This window comes from Lactuca serriola, chromosome 3, assembly GCF_051521515.1.
Source record: "Lactuca serriola cultivar US96UC23 chromosome 3, Lser_US96UC23_V15, whole genome shotgun sequence".
Taxonomy (NCBI): domain Eukaryota; kingdom Viridiplantae; phylum Streptophyta; class Magnoliopsida; order Asterales; family Asteraceae; genus Lactuca; species Lactuca serriola.
Genome location: NC_136410.1, coordinates 40,621,819 through 40,639,861, shown reverse-complemented (window position 1 = coordinate 40,639,861; position 18,043 = coordinate 40,621,819). Strand labels below are relative to the sequence as shown.

General features: G+C 39.3%; 1 long non-coding RNA gene across 1 annotated transcript; it reads left to right on the top strand.

The window, feature by feature from the left end:
- The first annotated feature begins 15,497 nt into the window (after positions 1–15,497).
- On the top strand, positions 15,498–16,313 carry LOC145094367 (uncharacterized). The gene is made up of 2 exons (XR_013703312.1): positions 15,498–15,555; positions 16,167–16,313. It is a non-coding gene; the product is annotated as an uncharacterized LOC145094367 (long non-coding RNA).
- Positions 16,314–18,043: the final 1,730 nt, after the last annotated feature.

Sequence of the window (18,043 nt, the reverse complement as noted above, 5' to 3'; positions counted from 1 at the left end):
GTACCTGATTTATAGGGCTTTCAGGAAGCTGCAGTCGACTATCTTTAAGGTTCCAATAGGGGTGGAATGTTGTTTATGTGGGGTATATTTTGGGTCCATTTGGAATTAACTTATAACTTAATGCTCACTCCTTCGTTTTCTTTTCACACCTTATGAAACTCCAGGAAAAGATCTTAATTTGAAGATGTCGACGTCCAAATGAGAATCAAAAATCAAACATAAAATATCCAAAACTATTAAAAACATCAAGGAACATGGTATACAATATGCATATGGTAAAAAGGTGTTAAATCCTACACCATTATACTCTTTAAAGCAAGGTACTTTTTATAGTATATCATATGTTACACCATCATCAACCCATAATATTCTTATTATTTTTTTTAATAAGAAATCAATATAAAATTGGTGGAACGAGTGATTCATATAAAACTTATCACGTCATTTTCTACGCCTAAAAATATATCATTAGTATATTTATTTTATCTTTTTGTAACGTATATAAAATCTCAACAACACAATTTGTATTTACGTAATATGTTATCATGTTTTATATCATTAAAAGGTAGCAAGTTTTAAATAAACTAGATATTTATTAATATCGATAAAAAATATATATATAACATAATATTATAAAAAAAATGAGAAAATTCACTGATGGTTAGACCTGACAAAACATGACTCGCACGACAACCCGACTTGAAATTGACGGGTTTAGGTAAGAGATTTCAACACGTTTAAGTAAACGGGTTGAAACGTCAGCACGAAAATTAAACTAATTACACTGGTTGGGTTAGAACCAAGACTTTCAATTCAAAGATGACGTGACCCGTTTAGTTATATATCATAATTTTATAAATTTTATATTTGTATAAATATATTATATATTATAGACTTGTAGTAGGCCAAACTCAATAATTAAAATTAAATACAAACTTTTAAAGCGATTTAATTTAATCATCCTCACCACTTATCCGTTTTGTTCCTAAACTCTAACTATTTCCATTTTGCCTTTTAAATTTACTATAAATTTTGTCATTCCACCTTCCAGCTCTAGTGTTTCACTTTTTCAATTTCACATTCTCATCTCCTACTTTCCAACATTTAAAATCTTTAAACCCAACATCACACAACATATTTACAAATTCTAAATCTTAACCCAAAACCCGACTCAAAATTGGACGAAAATAATTGGGTTGCCACGACACGACACGATAATTAAACGGGTCTGATTAAGGCTAATATCTCTCAAACCGTTTAATGTATTGACACGACACAAACCGACACGACATGGTACGTTTGTTAGGTCTACTGTTGGTGATGCAGTTAGTAATGAACAATCATCTTTCACCAAATCTCATCAATTTCATTTTTATGGTTGTCCCTTGATGATGAACGAGGTGATCAGGTGGTATAAGAAAAACAAGAAAAAAAAGGCAAATGCAACAAAAGTCATTTTATATACAACTTTGTTATGTTTTAGCCCAAACTTTTTTTTGTTCCTCATATGCTATTATATTTCAAAAACTTTTCATTTTTGGATCTTTGGTTAGTTACCAACAAGTTATGATGATGTGTAAGTTTGGCTGATATGATTTTTTTTTCTTTGTTTGTATTTATCCCCAATATTTATGCATGAGTTTGCGTTTAGCCCCAACATTTTGTTTGTTCCACATTTGCCATTATTTTTTGGAAATTTTTTCATTTTAACATTTGGCTAGTCACCAATAGATATTTTAAAACGTAATAACTTAAAATGAAAAGGAACAAACACTAACGGAACAGGTTGACATGATATTTGTTGGGACACCACAAGTTGACGATATGAGTTTATAGTGTCACAAGTTGACACGATACGAGTTAATAGTGTCACAGGTTGGCACGATACATTATATGTTGGTATAATGATTAGTTGTTTTCACAGGTTAACAATATAACAACAAAGTCCTTAGAGTGAAAATAAGATGACATTCTTGTAGCGATTATTGAATAGTGACTAAAATGTTATAGAGAAAGTTGATGTTATGTTGGAATGTGATATATAATGGTATGACCTACTTAGTGTCTAGTCGATACCTAATTGTGCGAATTGTTGAGTGTCTAGTCGATACCTAATTATGCGATTTGTTGAGTGTCTAGTTGATATGTAATGTTACGACCAACTGGGTGTCTAGTCGATACCTAATTGTGCGACTTGTTAAGTGTCTAGTTTGTATCTGGTTGTGTGAGTTGTTGAGTGTCTAGTCGATACTTTTAGTGTGAAGTTATTCATAAACAAGTGTTTGTTCGACCTGTTGAGCGTTTAGTTGATACCAATGTTAAGAACTTACTAAGTATTTGATCCACATTTATTGGTGTTGAGAACCATAGTGGATGTGATGAAATTCAAGAATTTGTGGTGTATTGAATTGATATATGTGTTGAAATATGGAAATATTGTATAAACTGAGATATTATTCGGTGATAAATAATTAAGTGAACTGCGAGTGATATACCCAATTAAGTGATTCTGGGTATCTATTTATTGATGTTGGTGATATAGTCGTGACTAGAGGATGAGTCGTAAGTTGGGTACCAGGTGATAGTTGTGAAGTGCTAATACAAATAGCAAATTCTAATAAGTAATAAGTGAGTACTACTTGTTATAAAGAGAGTGAGAGTAATAGATGACTTATAACTAAGTGGAGATAGCTAAGGATAGTATATGTGTTTCTATCCTCATTGTGTGAGATTTTGTGTGAGATTTTATGCATTATAAATTCCTCATAAGTAATATTGATTCATTATGAGACTTGAGAAAAGTGTTAATTGTAACATCCCAAAAATTTCAACAGATTTAAACTTTCCAAAACAACCCATTTATTAATAAAAGTGTTTACAAAAACATTGTCTCCAAAACATGATTTAAAATCAGAGTCTCCCAAGATCCAACCCATTGTAAAACCAAGGATGTGTACGGTCATGCCTTCTCCTTGCCACAAATCATCTGAAGAACCTGAAACCATAAACAAAACTGTAAGCACAAAGCTTAGTGAGTTCCCCCAAAGTACCAATACCCAAACAAATAGCACATAAACAATAACAACATGTACTGAGTCCACAACTAAAAGAATGGATTACCCATGAGCCCACAATATGATTATGGCTTGCCTGTCAGACTCACAATTCATATCTAGCTTGCTCTTGAGCCCACAACATAAGTCTGGCTTTCCCCTGGGGCCCACAACTTATGTCTAGCTTGCTCCCGACCCAAGCAGTCGTCAAACTGGAATACCAATGTTCAGCCCTCAGTACGAGTCTGGCATACCAACCGGTCCTCAGCTCATGTATGGAATGCTACTGAGCCCTTAGTATGATTATGGCATGCCATACTCGTCCCTCAGCTCATATTTGGATTGCCCCAATACCCTTAAGCCCTCAGTATGAGTCTGACATACCATCGGGTCCTCAACTCGTATCTGGAATGCTACTGAGCCCTCAGTATGAGTCTGGCATGCCCTACATGACCCTTAACTCATATCTGGAATGCGCCAGGGTTTGTTGGCTACATCATGAAGCTGTACAACCTCAACCCAACACAATATGCCGACAGATAACAAACATATACATATAATCACGCATACAAGATTACAGGTAGTCCTACTGATCTACCAGACTAGCATATCAAGACTAGCATGCATATCGATTCCATACTTAGCATATCAACACTAAATTGTGAAGATTAACTCCAAATTCTTCCCCGCCGACTATCGGTTTATGGATAAGCTGAAAGGGTTAACTGAGAGAAAACTAAACCAAAATCAATAACAAAACTCAAACCAATTTCCAAAAAATCAAAGTGGTGGCTCCGATGAAATCTAAGGAAGGAAGAAGTAGGAACAAGATCAGGAACCAGATCGGAGTTTGCATATGTTGGTGGTTAACAATTCGATATCGGAGAATTGGGAAATCAAACATGTTTTCATCTTCACCACCACCCAAATCAATTTTTATGTGTGACACTTGAACCTAAAAACCATTTTTTTTGGATCTGATGAACTGACCTTCACCACAATCTAAATTGATTTTTGTGTGTGAAACTCGAACCAAAACAAACAACAAGATCTAGATTCCAAACAGAAAGGGAGGGAGGGATGCTGCTAGGAGATGAAATCGACTTTGATGATCTTTTTCCCCAATCCAGAACTAAGTGTGTGTGTGCGTGTGTCAATTTCCAGATCTTCCTCTATCATCATAAACTTACAGAAGATCTGAATCTGATTGCTCCGATCACCTCCATTAATGTCGTCCGCGTCTCCTTCTTTCCTTCTTCAAACTCAATTGCAGGTCACACTTAAGAGGAAGAATAAAGTGACCCTTTATTTTTTTCCTTTTTTTTGTTCGATCGCAGGCGACAATTCTCTGTTCAATCACAACCCCTCATTCTTTAACCTTCTTCTTTCATAATATTTTCTGAGTTACAGTTTGATCGGAAGAGAAATGGAAGAGCAAGGAATATGGGGATGATGGGTTCTCGATGGTGATGACTTTTCGTGGTGGGTTGAAGATGAATATGATGGTGATTGTGTGAAGGCTCGATTTTTCAGGGTACAATTGGTATTTTTGGTGGTTTGGCGGGGGTCACCGAAGGATCTACAAGTGTGGCCCCTCTGGTTCCCTAGTCTCGGATCGGCGAGCTTTACCCGCTTAGCTGCTGGCTGGGACTGTGCTAGTCGCTGATCCCTCCCCTGAGACTCCGTCTCCTCCCTGGACTGAGTCTCGAGCTTAATCTCCCTCTTCCGAGCATTTTCCTGGAGCTCGTAAAATGTGTGGTACGTCGAGTTCGCCACGAACTCGCGAATGTCTCTCCTCAGTATACTCAGATATGGACTCATGCGTGCCTACTTAGTAGACACATGCTCGGGGCAAAACATCGCCCTCTCATGAAACATCCTGGTAAGCACAGTAACAGACTATGTTCCCTGCTTGAGGGACAAGAACTCCTGGGCCAACCGTTCCCTTTCCACCGGGGGAACATACTCATCACGAAATATGGGGGTGAACCTCTCCCAGGTCACTGTGGTAAGCTCTGCAGAAGTGAAATGCGCCGTCAAAAACTTCCACCAATCCTTCTCTCCCAAGTGAATCTGGTTCAACACGAACCGTACCCTCAGATGCTCCGGACATGAACATGTATAGAAGCATCCCTCAATGTCAGAAATCCACCTCATCGCGGCTATCGGAGCCTGCGTCCCATCAAACTTTGGTGGCTTCGTGTTGCTGAACTCTCGTTACAGCAACGAGTCACCTCCCTGTAGCCTAGCGGTGGTGACAGCTGCGGTGGCTGTAGCAACGACAACCTCCGACAGAGTATCATATCGCTCATCAAATGTCTCAATCAAGGTGGTCTTGATAGACCCAAACATCTCCGGAATCTCCGCCCGGATGGCTGCGGCCACCTCCTCATGAATCAATCGACAAATCTCCCCATCGCTAACGCCGCTGCTCTCTAGAGTGCTGCGTGTCCCAACCATGATGACTCTGAAACACAACATAAATAAATCAGAGACTCGCTCGAGTATACTCACACTCGATAGCTCAACCCTCCTTGTTCCTTAGTACCTTGAGGATTCTTACTTGGAATGCCCACTGACCCGGTGTTTCCGGTAGTACTGGCCCTATACTAACTTCCACACCACATCAGTATTCACCCCAAGTCCTCCTCCTAGGATCCCTACTCACAAGTACTTTATACCACTCTGAATCCAGCCTACTCTCTAGCAAGCCTCTCATAAGCTACTCTCTGCTACCTAATTGCATACCAAGCAACTCACAACAGCAGAACTCCTGGGCTAAGGCATCACAAATCAGGCCACTCTAGTCCTAAAATATGAATTACTTAGCCTACTCTATCATGCATAACTCATTTCATAATATCATAACACATAATGTAAGGGAATTTTGGGAAATCACCGTTCGGGCGCTAGCTGATCATACACACTGCTCCTTTCTGCCTTTCTCAAAAATCATGTACTCTTTTAGAAAGAATTTGTTTCTTTTGTGAAAATTTCCTCAAATCCTCAGTTTGAGTTCAGATACGCCCGAAGGTGCATCCGAATCCCTCAAACTAAGACTCTGATACCAACTTGTAACGTCGTGAAAATTTAAAACAAATTTTCATTTGTCAACAACATAAAACTCATATAATATTCTCAAATTTCATGTTCATCAAATGTAATCATAATAAAACATATCCCAAGATCACAAAATACAATCCCCTGTCAGTGTCTACGAATCATGTCGACGCCTTCCCGCGATCCTCACTAGTACCTAAAACACATAACACATAACACTATAAGCATAAATGCTTAGTGTGTAACGCCCGGGTTTCAGGGCTAAGCATTTTTGTCAATGTAATAGTCTAGGTCAACTCTTGTAACTCTTTTTTTGAAGTAATAAAAATGAAATATTTGAGTATTATGTGAATTATGTGTATTTATGTGCTTATAATTTAATTATAAATGTATAATTAATAAATAATAAAAATAAGCGTCAAAATTAAAGTATAAGATAATCCCGATATCTCTACATAAAGTTGTAGAATATGTCTCAAGGTTTTCGTACATATAAAGAATGCCGAAATCCGAGTTATAACGAAGAAATTATGACCCGTCGAAGTTTTACGGCAAAACCGACACGGCACCGGGAAGCGTAAATAGTGAATTTACGATAGAGCGAGATTTAGCCTTAGCAATCTAAACAAAAGTTGTAGAATATGTTAAACTAAGAGCGTCGATAAAAAGAACGCCCAAATCTGACTTCGTATGAGGAAGTTATGATTTTTCTAAGATTCGGCTTAGCAGTGCACGACCCGAAACTCGAATTTTAGTTCGAGCGGTTTTTGGCCTACGCAACCTAAATGAGAGTTGAAGATCTCATTAATAGGAACTCAACGGTAAAAAGATGGACGAAAACGGAGTTCGTATGAAGGAGTTACGAATTCTTCGCGGTCATTTAACAGTCTAAAGGCCTCCTACTGTTAAATTTGAAATCGGTCAAGAATTAGCTGACGGAGTCTAAACGAAAGTTGTAGAGTACGTCTTCACCTACGCGTGGATATAAAGAACGTCAAAAACGGAGTTCGTATGAACGAGTTACAAATTATAATAACATATTTACGTATTAAAATAAAGTATAAATCATGTATACGTACACATATATATACATATGTATATATCATTAGAAAGGTATCGACGATGCGGTCATTATAAGACTAATGTTGAGTTCTTTCGACATTAGTTTAGTACAAATATCATTAAATCCATTTATAATAGTATTATAGAGGGGTGTTTAGTTGTTTATATAACTAAAAGGTCATTAAGTAATTATGGAGGGTAGTTTTTGAAAATTCAATTAGTATAAATAAGAGCCTTGGGCTCTCATATTTCTTGCACCATTCTCTTGATTCAAGAGTCTTTCTCTCCTTATCCCCCGAGCATTTCGGTCCCTCGTGATTCGACTTCTCTTTCTGTAGCTTAGTATAGTAAGGTGAGCGCTGAAGCGCTGCACGAATCTTTCTTAGAAAGATTCAGCGACGAAGTTCTGCCCTTGCAGAGCCCGACTCCTAGCTAAAACCCCCTTGTAAGTAAGTTATGCTTACCTTATTTTAATATAGCTTATATTTAAAATTAGTATTGTTATTATGAACTTATAATAAATATTTGAGCTATTATTATAACTTATATAAGTGTCGTTATAATATTTTTTTTAACTACTCGCGGTACGGGGAATCTGGTTTAAAGGGCCGCATAGGGTTGTTGGATTTCAGAAGTGCTATATGCCAAAATGGTCCTGCCCTCCGGTGTTTTATGTCTGGCCCCTGTCTGTACATAGTGGTTGGGAAATATTGTTTAACGCTTATATAATAATAATAATACTAAGACTAATAGTTGGTCACGGTAAATATTAGACTAAAATTTAGCGATAATAATGCTAGGTTTCTTCGAAGGAAAATAGAATCGTTAGAAGCAAGCGCTGCCCGATTTTGGAATCATCACCTTAACAAGTGAGTGCATAGTTACTTTCAACTTACACATAGATATGAAGTATTTTATATAAATTATGTGCTATGTGTGCATATTATCTGAATACTTGCTATCTATGCTAGATGAACGTTGTTATACATGTTTTCAACAATTTAAACTGTATATGTATTTTATATCTATGAAAATGTTGGGGTAAAACATGGGTAGATGCAATAGGTGATGTGTGATAAAATGATGAGAGGCCTCGATGTTGATGTTGTTGATTCTGTCATCTAGCGGAGTATGGATGACGACCACGGACTCTTCTAGACAGTCTAGTGGAACACTAGCAGGCTCGCAACCTGTAGGTGTTTGTGAACGATATGTTCACCGGTGTACTCCATCCCCCACATGGTTGCCTTTCGGACATTTATTGCTGAGGAATCCCCTTAGCAGTAGTGTCCGTCCCGATGATGATCCTTAGGCTAGGTCCCTTATGATAGGTGTTTAGGGACGTAAAGTGAGGATAACGGGAACGGGTAATCGGGTTATTGTTGATCGATGAAATTAATAAACTTATTTATTGTGGGTTGAAAACCCTATGTGCTCACCAGGCTCCCAAGCCTGACCCACTCAGTTTTATGTATTACAGGTAGTGGTGCATGAGCATAGGTGTGATGTTTTGGACGAGGGATTACGGATATAGGCCTGTAGATATGAAATAATGTAGTAAGGCTTATATTGTACTGTTTATGTTATTGATCTGTACGAACATGACATCCCGAGTCTTTTAATGAAATACATTTCTATGGAAATGCTTTTGATAAATCTTTATCATATTTTTGTTTTGGGACAAATTCCGCAACACTTTCATTTAAAATGTAACTCTGATTTTTAAACAAAGCATAAACAAACCGGTCTTTCGTGGCCGTGATTTTGGGGATGTCACAGTTGGTATCAGAGCATTAGTTTAAGCGAACTAGGAATTTGTAGGATTTCTAGACTTAAACTTAGAATGCTAAGCGATGATTGTGAGGTGTGAGCACTAGCTTATTTTAGGAATTGTGCCTAAAATGCTTTTATGTGCTAAAGGCTTTGTGCATAATATGCTGTTAATTGTTCGGATCTATGGTCTGTTGCCGACCGGATCTGGAAACCTTATGTGTTTAGAATTCTAAACGTACGACTACGATATTAGAACTAGCATGTAAACGTTTCGGAGTGATAAGGACGATTTAAACGTCTATCCTAAATAAAGATCTAAATTCACCTTATTCGGTGTATAGATCAAGATGGCAAGGACCCGTAGCGGAAACGTGAACGCGAATGGAGATAGGAACCAACCCCCAGTGGTTCAACAAATACCTGTTGTAGAAGAAGTTGCACCTGAACCAGTCACGATGGCCGGAGTGCAAGCGATGATCCAGGCTATGTTGGATCGTCAAATGGAGGAAACTAGACGTTTGCTCCAGCAAAATCAAGAGGAAGGCACTATTCAAATCGAACAGCCCGAGTTGAACGAAGGGCAGACTGAGGAAGGAGACTACAGTGGAACTGTTGGTCAAGTCAACCAACCAATAGTTCAAGAAAATAACCAAGATGACGGATTCGAGAGAAATGGATGCAAGTACAAGGATTTTCAGACTTGCAAGCCATCGACTTTCACGGGAAAGGAAGATCCAATCGGAGTCATGGATTGGATCTCGGAGATGGAGTTAGCTTTCATGACATGCGGTTGCAGAGGGAAACTATAGACCACGTTTGCAGTGCGTCAGTTTCGAGGAGGCGCTGTACGTTGGTGGAATACTTTGGGGAAGACTTTAAGCCCCAACAAACCCCTGGAACTGACATGGGCAGAATTTCTGGTACAATTCAAACGAAAGTACTGCTCAGCTCAAAACCTGCTCGAGCTAGAGAACCAGTTTCTAACCCTAAAGAAGGGGAGCATGTCAATCGATGAATACACGAACTTCACACAAAAGATGGAATTTGCCTTGTGTCTTGTTTCGGATGAGCTGACGAAAATTGATAAGTACGCAAATGGATTACCATGGGAGTACGCGGTGCCAGTGCGTCAGACACCTACTTTGGAGGCAGCTATCTGGGCTGCCAAGTCTGTGGAGGATATGATTAAGGGAAGAGCTGCCAGCAAAGTCGAGGTTGGCGAGAAAAGGAAATTTGACGGATCCTCAAGGTCCAGTAAGAAGGGTAGATTCTCGAAGTCTGGTTCGAGAGGAGGAGGATCAGAAGCGAAGTGGTGTGACAAGTGCAAGAAAAAGCACTCTGGGAAGTGTGACGGAGGGGTCACTTGTTACAAATGCGGAAAGCCTGGGCACTATGCCAATGAATGCACGTTCACTAAGAAGGTCTGTTATGAGTGCAACGAGGAGGGGCACATTTCAAGGGATTGCCCGAAGAAGAAGGAGACAGGAAGACCCAACATACCACCGAAGCCGAAGGCGAGAGCCTTCCAGATGACGCTCGAGGCTGCAAAGGAGGCAACAGACGTCGCTTCAGGTACCTTTCTTGTAAATGGTTTGCCTGCAAATATACTATTTGATTCCGGAGCCAACTACTCCTTTGTATCACATAAATTTGGTGGGAAATTAGCATTGCCTGTAGAAAAACTAGATAATGCCCTGATTGTAGAAGTTGCCAGTGGCAAATTCGTACCTGTTAGTAATCGTATTAGGAACATCGTCATTGACCTAAACGGAAATGAATTCCACGAAGAGCTATTACCCATAGAGTTGAACGGTTTCGACATCGTTTTGGGTATGGATTGGCTTAGCGCCAACGATGCTGAGATTCAATGCCGAAAGAAGATAGTAAAGGTAAACCCACCCGGAAAAGAATCATTTATGGTGTATGGGGACAAACGCAAAGTGAATTCTGGAATCATCTCCCTGATGAAAGCCAGGAAATGTTTGTCCAAAGGATGTGCATCATACTTGGCATTCGTAATCGATGCCAAGAAGGAGAAGAAAGAGGTGCAGAATATACCGGTTGTGTGTGATTATCCGGAAGTCTTTCCCGAAGATCTTCCCGGATTACCACCTGATAGGCAAGTGGAGTTTCGTATAGACTTGTTACCAGGAACAACACCGATAGCAAAGGCACCTTACCGATTAGCACCGACGGAGATGAAGGAGCTCATGACGCAACTTCAGGAGCTGTTGGACAACGGTTTTATTCGACCTAGTTCATCACCCTGGGGAGCTCCGGTGTTATTCGTGAAGAAGAAAGACGGAAGTATGAGAATGTGTATAGACTACCGAGAGCTGAATAAGGCAACGGTGAAGAACAAGTATCCATTGCCGAGGATTGATGACCTATTCGATCAGCTGCAAGGTTCGAGCTACTTCTCAAAGATCGATCTTAGGTCAGGATATCATCAGCTAAAGGTGAGAAAGCAGGATATTGAGAAGACTGCATTCAGAACGAGATATGGACACTACGAGTTCTTGGTTATGTCATCCGGGCTAACCAATGCTCCCGCAGCATTCATGGATTTGATGAATAGGGTTTGTAAACCATTCCTCGATAAATCCGTGATAGTGTTCATCGACGACATTCTCATCTACTCAAAAAGCCAAGAGGAGCATGGAAAGCATCTACGGGAAGTATTAGAAGTGTTGAAGAAGGAGAAGCTTTTTACAAAGTTCTCCAAATGCGACTTTTGGATACGGGAAGTCCAATTCTTGGGTCATGTTGTTAACCAGGAGGGAATAATGGTTGACCCCGCAAAGATCGAGGCTGTGATGAAGTGAGAACGTCCGAAAAGTCCCATGAAATTCGAAGCTTTCTAGGATTAGCCGGATATTATCGACGATTTATCCAAGGCTTTTCTTCGATAGCTGCTCCATTAACAGCTTTGACTCATAAAGGAGCTACATATACGTGGAGTGAGAAACACGATGAGGCATTCGAGAAGCTAAAGAAGAAGTTATGTGAAGCACCGATACTTTCTCTACCCGATGGAGTCGAAGATTTCGCAGTTTATAGTGATGCTTCTGGAGTCGGGTTGGGTTGTGTTCTGAACCAAAGAGAAAAGGTGATAGCATACGCATCTCGACAATTGAAAGAGCACGAAAAGAACTACCCCACTCATGATCTGGAGTTGGCAGCAGTAGTTTTTGCCTTAAAGATATGGAGGCATTACCTCTACGGCACGAAGTGCAAACTCTTCACTGATCATAAGAGTCTCCAGTATCTCTTTAATCAGAAGGAGTTGAACATGAGGCAACGACGCTGGCTAGAACTTCTCAAGGACTACGACTGTGAGATACTTTACCACCCAGGTAAAGCAAATATTGTTGCTGATGCTCTCAGTCGGAAAGTCAATCTGGAAAGGAAAAGGCCAAGAGCGTTAAGAATTGAAGTCGTCTCGACGATTGTCGAAAGCATCAGGAAAGCTCAAGAAGAAGCTTTAGAGAAAAATGATCGAAAGGAAGAACGTTTGGGAAGAACGTTAGTGTTCGGTACAAACAGTCGTGGACTGAAGGTATTCCAAGATCGAATTTGGGTACCTAAGACGGGAGGAATAAGAGATCTTCTGATGGAAGAAGCACACAAGACCATGTACTCGATTCTTCTCGGTAGCACTAAAATGTATAGGGACCTAAAACCCTACTACTGGTGGCCGACGATGAAGCTCGATGTTGCGAAGTATGTGGCCGAGTGCGTAACATGTGCGAGGGTTAAGGCACAACATCAGAAACCGTATGGGAGTTTAGAACCTTTACCTGTACCCATGGGTAAATGGGAAGACATCACCATGGATTTTGTGACTAAACTGCCCAGGACGAAGAGCGGTCACGACATGATTTGGGTAGTCGTGGATCGTTTCACCAAGAGTGCACACTTCATAGCAGCCAACGAGAAGTGGTCTATGGATAAGCTCGCAAATGCTTACGTGAAGGAAATTGTAAGACTTCACAGTGTTCCACTTACGATTGTATCAGATCGTGATAGTCGTTTCACGTCAAGGTTTTGGAGGAGTCTACAAGAGGAGTTAGGTACAAAGTTGTGTTTGAGTACTGCTTATCATCCGCAAACTGATGGTCAGAGCGAAAGAACGATTCAGACATTGGAAGATATGCTAAGAGCATGTACCCTCGAATTCCAAGGAAATTGGGACGAGCACTTACCTCTGGTAGAATTTTCCTACAACAATAGTTTTCACTCGAGCATCAAGATGGCACCTTACCAAGCCTTGTATGGACAGAAGTGTCGTACGCCGTCTTGTTGGCTTGAAGCCGGAGAGAAGCAGTTTATGGGCCCCGAGATAGTCCATGAGACTGCTGATAAGTTGAAGGTGATTAGGGAAAGAATTATAGCAGCCCAGGATCGTCAGAAGAGCTATGCTGACAAGAAAAGACGACCGATAACCTTCGAAGATGGGGATTCCGTTTTGCTTAAAGTCTCACCGTGGAAGGGACTTATAAGATTCGGGAAACGAGGAAAGTTGAGTCCAAGGTTTATTGGACCGTTCAAAGTTCTTCAGAAGATTGGGAACCAAGCTTACAAGCTGGATTTGCCCGAAGAACTCAATGGTATTCATAACACTTTCCATGTGTGTTATTTGAGGAAATTCACGGGAGATGTTCCCGACATAATTCCAATCTCAGAGTTAAGGATGGATGAGAATAAAAGGCTGATCGAAGAGCCTGAGGCAATTGTTGACCGTAAGACTAAGAAGTTACGACGCAAGATGGTCGACTTGGTGCTAGTCCGATGGAAACATTCGAATGGGCCGAATCTCACTTGGGAAACAGAGGATGACATGATGAGTCGCTATCCACATCTGTTTGCTGATGCATGATTCCGGGACGGAATCATCCTAAGGGGGAGAGAATTGTAACGCCCGGGTTTCAGGGCTAAGCATTTTTGTCAATGTAATAGTCTAGGTCAACTCTTGTAACTCTTTTTTTTTGAAGTAATAAAATGAAATATTTGAGTATTATGTGAATTATGTGTATTTATGTGCTTATAATTTAATTATAAATGTATAATTAATAAATAATAAAAATAAGCGTCAAAATTAAAGTATAAGATAATCCCGATATCTCTACATAAAGTTGTAGAATATGTCTCAAGGTTTTCGTACATATAAAGAATGCCGAAATCCGAGTTATAACGAAGAAGTTATGACCCGTCGAAGTTTTACGGCAAAACCGGCACGGCACCGGGAAGCGTAAATAGTGAATTTATGATAGAGCGAGATTTAGCCTTAGCAATCTAAACAAAAGTTGTAGAATATGTTAAACTAAGAGCGTCGATAAAAAGAACGCCCAAATCTGACTTCGTATGAGGAAGTTATGATTTTTCTAAGATTCGGCTTAGCAGTGCACGACCCGAAACTCGAATTTTAGTCCGAGCGATTTTTGGCCTACGCAACCTAAATGAGAGTTGAATATCTCATTAATAGGAACTCAACGGTAAAAAGATGGACGAAAACGGAGTTCGTATGAAGGAGTTACGAATTCTTCGCGGTCATTTAACAGTCTAAAGGCCTCCTACTGTTAAATTTGAGATCGGTCAAGAATTAGCTGACGGAGTCTAAACGAAAGTTGTAGAGTACGTCTTCACCTACGCGTGGATATAAAGAACGTCAAAAACGGAGTTCGTATGAACGAGTTACAAATTATAATAACATATTTACGTATTAAAATAAAGTATAAATCATGTATACGTACACATATATATACATATGTATATATCATTAGAAAGGTATCGACGATGCGGTCATTATAAGACTAATGTTGAGTTCTTTTGACATTAGTTTAGTACAAATATCATTAAATCCATTTATAATAGTATTATAGAGGGGTGTTTAGTTGTTTATATAACTAAAAGGTCATTAAGTAATTATGGAGGGTAGTTTTTGAAAATTCAATTAGTATAAATAAGAGCCTTGGGCTCTCATATTTCTTGCACCATTCTCTTGATTCAAGAGTCTTTCTCTCCTTATCCCCCGAGCATTTCGGTCCCTCGTGATTCGACTTCTCTTTCTGTAGCTTAGTATAGTAAGGTGAGCGCTGAAGCGCTGCACGAATCTTTCTTAGAAAGATTCAGCGACGAAGTTCTGCCCTTGCAGAGCCCGACTCCTAGCTAAAACCCCCTTGTAAGTAAGTTATGCTTACCTTATTTTAATATAGCTTATATTTAAAATTAGTATTGTTATTATGAACTTATAATAAATATTTGAGCTATTATTATAACTTATATAAGTGTCGTTATAATATTTTTTTTTTAACTAGTCGCGGTACGGGGAATCTGGTTTAAAGGGCCGCATAGGGTTGTTGGATTTCAGAAGTGCTATATGCCAAAATGGTCCTGCCCTCCGGTGTTTTATGTCTGGCCCCTGTCTGTACATAGTGGTTGGGAAATATTGTTTAACGCTTATATAATAATAATAATACTAAGACTAATAGTTGGTCACGGTAAATATTAGACTAAAATTTAGCGATAATAATGCTAGGTTTCTTCGAAGGAAAATAGAATCGTTAGAAGCAAGCGCTGCCCGATTTTGGAATCATCACCTTAACAAGTGAGTGCATAGTTACTTTCAACTTACACATAGATATGAAGTATTTTATATAAATTATGTGCTATGTGTGCATATTATCTGAATACTTGCTATCTATGCTAGATGAACGTTGTTATACATGTTTTCAACAATTTAAACTGTATATGTATTTTATATCTATGAAAATGTTGGGGTAAAACATGGGTAGATGCAATAGGTGATGTGTGATAAAATGATGAGAGGCCTCGATGTTGATGTTGTTGATTCTGTCATCTAGCGGAGTATGGATGACGACCACGGACTCTTCTAGACAGTCTAGTGGAACACTAGCAGGCTCGCAACCTGTAGGTGTTTGTGAACGATATGTTCACCGGTGTACTCCATCCCCCACATGGTTGCCTTTAGGACATTTATTGCTGAGGAATCCCCTTAGCAGTAGTGTCCGTCCCGATGATGATCCTTAGGCTAGGTCCCTTATGATAGGTGTTTAGGGACGTAAAGTGAGGATAACGGGAACGGGTAATCGGGTTATTGTTGATCGATGAAATTAATAAACTTATTTATTGTGGGTTGAAAACCCTATGTGCTCACCAGGCTCCCAAGCCTGACCCACTCAGTTTTATGTATTACAGGTAGTGGCGCATGAGCATAGGTGTGATGTTTTGGACGAGGGATTACGGATATAGGCCTGTAGATATGAAATAATGTAGTAAGGCTTATATTGTACTGTTTATGCTTTTGATATGTACGAACATGACATCCCGAGTCTTTTAATGAAATACATTTCTATGGAAATGCTTTTGATAAATCTTTATCATATTTTTGTTTTGGGACAAATTCCGCAACACTTTCATTTAAAATGTAACTCTGATTTTTAAACAAAGCATAAACAAACCGGTCTTTTGTGGCCGTGATTTTGGGGATGTCACATAGTGAGTTCCCCAAAATACCACATACAACACATATTAGCCACTTGAGGCTATAACTCTGTATGACCCTCTGGTTAGTGTGTCTCAGTGGGACCTTCCAGTCCCATAACTCTATGGACCCTCTGGTCCTAACTCCTAACTCTGTGAACTCTGAATCATACATAGCACAAATCACATAAGAAAATGCAGTGTATCACATCATATAAATAGCAAACAAGATACTAGCCTAACCCTTCTCTAAATTCTCTTAGAAGGGTAAAAGACCATTTTACCCCTCTAATGGTTCAACCGATCAAATATTGACTAAGCCGTAAAAGTCAACTCTCCGGAGTACATGGTGCGTAACTACTTTATACGTTGGGCATACTCCGATGCTTCACAGAATCAGGGAGCTCCACCCCTACGTTGAACATACTAGGATTATGCCCAACGTAAGTCCCAGTCTCATACTCTTTTTGATTTTTGGTCTTAAACGGTTAAGACATAAGCTCAAATTCCAAATCTGACTATTCTAAGGCCACTTAATCCATAAAGTCGAAACCTTTAAGCCTTTGCATGGCTGTAAAGGTCACCAATCACTCCAAACACCTTTCCTCTTTCCTCATTAAGCCCTCATCTCATGCATGACTTAATATCAACTTCCAAGATTGGATTTTTATGAACATACAACACATATTACATGTAAATAGGGCAGATCTAAGCTTATGGAGATCATTTGCTCATAAAGTCTCCTCCTTGGGACCAAAAACCCTAAAAATGGGTCCATAAAGCACAAATCATAGATGACAAGGAAAGCTTTGAGCTTTTTACCTCCAAGTGAAGCTCCAACCTCTGTAGAACTCAGATCTAAACTTGTACTCCAAATTCTAGCCTCCTTAATGACCTCCTCTTCTTCTTTTCAATCACACAAGGACAATATCAAGCTCAAAAACACACATAAGCTTAGAACGATGGTATTGCTCTGTTAGCGTTTCACTCTCTGCAAAATGGTGGTTGGTGTAAGGACCATATCATTCCTTTTATAGTCCTCAAGTCTCATTTAGGGTTTTGCATTTGAGCCAGTTACGCCCAGCGTACCTAACTGAGTCTGCGTCCATAATAAGCGCATGAGTACGCGCAACGTACTCGTTTGCAACATTTTTCACTTAGGGGCTAAACTTGACAATTTGGTAAAGAATAAGGGTAAAATAGATGTACCTGAATTTCGGGATGTTACAATTTTTATATTTTTATTTTAATTATAAAAGTATCTAAATAAATAAAAAACTGAAAAAACAAAATCCAAGGGAAAAATTGTCATTACAAAAAGTTTAAAGTAAAGTGGACCAAAGTGGCAAGAAAATGAAAACCTTTGGACCATAAGTGTTAGTCCAAACCTATTTGGCCCAAAGTAGTAATTTCGACCTAACCATATGGACCATTCTTGCAATTTTGTCTTATTTTAATGGTGTGGTTTTGGACCACCATTGTACCAAAATAACCAATAATACCGAAAAAACTAATTGCACCAAAAAATAGGTTTTGTACTAGTGTAACCAAACATAAGAAATATTATTATTATTTTAAGGGGCTTCTATATA